General features: G+C 43.8%; 1 pseudogene; it reads left to right on the forward strand.

Annotated features, from left to right (window-relative positions):
- Positions 1-1,193: 1,193 nt before the first annotated feature.
- Positions 1,194-2,209, forward strand: LOC133756656 (Y-box-binding protein 1-like; annotated as a pseudogene).
- Positions 2,210-5,265: the final 3,056 nt, after the last annotated feature.

Genomic DNA, 5,265 nt, shown 5'->3' on the forward strand with positions numbered 1-5,265 from the left:
CTGGCTTTCAGCACTTGGGTTCTCATGTGTCTTGTGTGGGTCTCTAAACTTGGATTATTTACACTTGGGAAAATTGGGACTATCATTTCTTCAAATATTCTCTGTCACAAGGCATACATTTTTCTACCTGATGGTGTTCCCTAGCCCCTTGGGAACTGTTCCCTTTTCTTTCTATTTTTCTTCAATCTTTTTTGTTTCTTAGGCCTAATACCTTCCAGTTCTTCAAGTTTGCCGATTCTTTTTTCTGCCTACTCAGATCTGCCTTTGAATCTCTCTAGTGAAATTTTCATTTCAGCTAGTATACTTTTGGCTCACAAAATTTCCTTGGGGATTTTTAAGTTTTCTCTTTATTTTTCTACCTTGCTCATATACTGTTTACTTGTTCTGTGTCCTCCTTTAGTTCTTTTTCTTCATGGCAGCTGTTTCTGTCTTTGTCTTGTAGATCAGCCATAAGGTCTTCAAGGACAGTTTCTATTGTGCTTTTTGGCTCCTTAGGAACAGGCACACTTTCCTGTTTCTTGTATGCTTTGTGATTTTTTTTTTGTTGTTAAAAACTAGACATTTGCTTCTCAAGACATCAAATTATCCTTTTCTCCCAAGGTTTGCCTGGTTTTGTTTTTTTGATTGTCATATGGTGTCTGCCAACAATCCCTTTGAGGAGTACATTTAAGGCATTTTCAGGTTTTTCTTAGCCTGGACCTTTCCCGGGTACCTGTATTGACTTTTCAAGTTCCTTTGAGTATGCTCTTGCTTCTCAGTGTTCTAGTCGTCAGTGCTCGGCTCCCTTACCAGAACAGGTGTGTTCTAATGCGTGGACACCAGGCAACAGGTGAATACAGTTTATGCAGCAGTAGGTGAAGTTCAAGGACGACCACTTTCCACACGGATCCCTCGAAGCAGAAAGAGGCTCTTCCGTGTTCAGCCGTTGGTATCATTCCGGGAACTCGGGCACGGACAAGTCCTGCTCCCAGCTGTCCACCTGCTGCTGATACTGGTAGACCAGGCAGTCCTCCAGGGTAAACTCCAGCGAGGTCTGTAGGGGCAGCAGGCCCGTGAGGCTGCAGGCCCGGGCTCCGGGGAACATGTTTATTTTTCTATATGAAGTTGGTAAATATTTTTTAGTGGGACTGAGCTAAATTTGTGTTTTAAGGAATCAATATTTTTATGATGCGTTTTTCCATCTAAAAATAACTATGTGTTTATTTAAAATCTACTATTTAGAGTTTGTGAGTGGGAGCGGAGCGTGGGCCCCAGAGGGTCCTGGGCAGCCCCACCGCCACAGCCGGCTTGGTCACCATCACACCCAGGAGGAGCCTCAGCTGCCCAGCCCGCCCCGGCCACCATCACCGCAACCACAAGCAGCCGCCCTCGCCCTCAGCGCCGCGGAAACAGAGCCCCGCACCCCTGGTGGTCTCGCATCTGCCGCACCTGCCGACCGGGCCAAGAAGGTCATCGCAACAAAGGTTTTGGGAACAGTAAAATTGTTCAATATAAGAAACGGATACGGCTTCATCAACAGGGATGACCGCAAGGAAGACCTGCCTGTACACCAGCCTGCCGTAAACAAGAGTCATCCCATTAGGAGCTGGAGAGACTGCGGAGTGTGATGTCCCAGAACAGGTCACAGAGACAGCCAGTTCTACAGGCCCTGCAGGAGCTCCAGGCAAGGCAGTAACTATGCAGCAGACGTATCCATCCTAGACGCTGTCCGGGCCGTAGGGACCCTCCATGCAATGACCAGAATTACCAGAAAGTGCCAAGTGTGGGGAAGAACAAGGGAGCCCTTCAGAGCGCACCCCCATAGGCCAGACCCACGTACACTGGCCCGACCACTTGTACCAGGACCCCATGGGCGTGCACTGCCGTATTCCCACCCTCCTGTGCAGGGTGAAGGGATGGAAGACGCTGACGGCCCTGGTGCAGGAGAACCAGGTGGACCAGTGAGACAGAATATGCATCCGGGTCATAGACCACCATTCCACTAGGTCCTCCTCGCCAAAGACAGAATGGAGAGCATGGCAATGAGAGAAGGAAAACCAAGCAGTGCGACCCAAGGCCAGCAGGCACCTCCACCTCTGCAGCACCGCACCTTCGTTTCCCAGCAGTTGTCCAGATAACCCAGAACCACAACATGGCAAAGAGGCAAGATTGGCTGATTCCCCCCCAGCTGTGTCTCTCTCTGCTCAGAGGCCCGGCAGGGCGGGGCTGAGCAAACTCCGGCATACCAAATCCACCACCACCCAGATTAATCATCCAACAAGCAATGAATGTGACAGTTCCAGCAACAGGAAATGAATGAAAGACTGGAGCTGGACTTTCTGTTTATATATAGATAGTGCATCATCTCTGCAGCCACTACAGGGATCAAGGATAGGGAAGGTGATTCAGCATGAAAAAATAAGAGGCCCGATTAAATTTCTAGGAGAGTGGCAAGATGGCGGAATAGGAAGGGAGCACATTGATATTCTTCGGCAAGACACAGGTTAATAAAAGTGGAGATACTGCATGGTCAAGGAAGAGTAGGGGAAGAAACAGCAGAGGAAACTCTTCCGGAACTAGTGATTCACAGTGGACCTGCGTGGAGAGCGTGGGAGCCCAAGTTCGGGACACCAGCGGCAGACTCAACGCACCAGCGCTGGAACGCGAGGTGAGCCGAACCTCCATAGCCCGAGACACCAGCGGGCAAGCGGAAAGAGGAGACTAGAGAGAACGAGGCTTGAAACTCCGTGGGGAAAAGTTCACCAGGCTAACTAGAAGAGAGAGAGGAAAAAAAAAAAAAAGTGACCGATACAGACACGAGTTTCTCTCTCTCTGCTCACCTCTCAAAGGCGAGCAAGACAGAGCAGGCGCCATTTTGGACATATGTCATAAGCAGGGCGACCTCAGGTCTGCACCGGCCCTGAGCCTAGCAGAAAAACCTGACTCTGGGGGGGGGTGTGTGTGAAATAACAGGAGATTAGGATCTAACTTGGCAACCCAGTGGGAGACTGCAGGAGAATTGGAGCCCACACTGAGGGCAGCAGAGATTCCCTGTGTGGTCCTTGGGAAAGAGCTTCCGATCTCTGGCTCCTGTGGGTATATCATTTGCCTGCTAACTACCTCCAATTATGTTCAGCTGTGTGGAATTACTTCCCTTTTGAATAAAAAAAAAAAGAAAGAAAGAAAGAAAGAAAGAAAGAAAGATTTACCACGCCTAACCTGGGAGTGTCATCTTGACACACCCTCAACCCTGAGGAACCAAACACAGCTCTCAGTCCGCACCCATCTCAAGCCTCTAAGGCTCCACTGAAAGCAGACAGTCCATAGTATAACAAGAAAAAAAACACCACAGTGAAGAAACCAAATATCTCCAACATGCCATACAACAAACGCAAAAACCGAGGTAACAAGAACAAGGAAGACACTATGACGCCCCCAAATGAGAAAGACACCCCAACTCAAGATTATGAAGATGATGAGATCGAAGAAATGCAAGAAGCAGATCTCAAAAAATTGATAAGAACATTAAGAAGTTCTCAAAAACAAATTCTTGAACTACAGAAATCCCTAATGGACAAGATAGAAAATCTCTCTCGTGAAAATGAAATATTAAGGAGGAATCAAAATGAAATGAAACAACTAGTGGAACAAGAAACTCTGATAGTGACGAGAAATCATAATGAAATGAAGAATTCAATAGATCAAATGACAAACACATTAGAGAGCCTTAAAAACAGAATGGGCGAAGCAGAAGAGAGAATATCAGACCTAGAAGACAGAGAGCAGGAAAGGAAACAGGCAAACCAAAGAAAAGAAGAAGAAATTAGAAATCTAAAAAATATTGTCGGGAATCTACAGGATACTATTAAAAAACCTAACTTTGTGTTACTATATGGGGGGCAAACTGTTGAAACCGTTACCTAATATATACTAAACTGATCTTTTGTATACAAAGAGAATTGAAAATGAATCATGATGTGATAGGAAGGGGAGAGGGAGCGGGAGGGGGGAGGGTTGTGGGTGGAAGGAAAGTTTTGGGAGGGGGAAGCCATTGTAACCCATAAGCTATACTTTGGAAATTTATATTCATTAAATAAAAGTTTAATAATAATAAAAAAAAACCTAACATTCGGGTTCTAGGAGTTCCTGAAGGCATGGAGAGGGAGAAAGGATTAGAAGGCATTTTTAGTGAGATACTAGCAGAAAATTTCCCAGGTTTGGAGAAGGACAGAGACATCCTAGTACAGGAAGCTCATAGAACCCCTAATAAACATGACCAAAAGAGATCCTCACCACGACATGTTGTAATCAAACTCACCATAGTGAAACATAAAGAAAAGATTCTAAAAGGTGCAAGAGAGAAACGTCAGATTACTCTCAGAGGATCTCCAATTAGACTCACAGCAGACTTCTCATCAGAAACTCTACAAGCTAGAAGGGAATGGCGAGACATAGCCCAGGTACTAAGAGAGAAAAACTGCCAGCCCAGAATATTATATCCTGCAAAGCTCTCATTTGTGAATGAAGGTGAAATTAAGACTTTTCATAGCAAACAGAAACTGAAAGAATTTGTTGCCACTCATCCTGCCCTGCAAAAGATGCTTAAAGATGTGTTGTTACACACAGAAACACAGAAACATGGTCACCAATATGAAAGAAGGTAAAGGAAGGAAACCTCACAGCAAAAGATCACAGGAAGCTCAATTTCTCTTTGACATAGAATTAAACTCTGATGCACTGTTAGAGCAATGTGTTAAAGTAATCTATTATGTTCTCTTGATGTCTGTTAAATTCTAATTGTTCAAAAACAGCTGAATTTTTATTAAGAGCTATGGGTTATTTAAATATGTGCTTATTTTCAAAGATTTGAATAATCACCTTGTAACAATGATCAAATTTGGTCTATGTTATGTCATGATTTTAAGGAATCTTATTTCAACCAGATATTTTGGATTTTGATATTGGTCTATTATGCTATAACATAGCATATGTGCGTACATATTGTATGTCCACATGGGGAAATTTTATTAAGAGTTTTATTTTAAATGGCTTATAGATAAGATTGTCCATAAATTTAAGCTGCTAAAATCAATCAAAGATACATTTTAATTTGTGGGACCTGAATCTGTGTATCATATGTTTTAAACTTGTTGGTAGAAAGAAACTAAAAACATTTTATATGGTTGTGCTTAAGTTTACTGGTTAAACAAACTACACCATGTTAGATATTTAAGAGGTGTTTTCAAATACATGATTCTTAAAATTTATAGAAGGCATTGGACCTTC

Source organism: Lepus europaeus, chromosome 3 (genome assembly GCF_033115175.1).
Source record: "Lepus europaeus isolate LE1 chromosome 3, mLepTim1.pri, whole genome shotgun sequence".
In the NCBI taxonomy this organism is placed as follows: domain Eukaryota; kingdom Metazoa; phylum Chordata; class Mammalia; order Lagomorpha; family Leporidae; genus Lepus; species Lepus europaeus.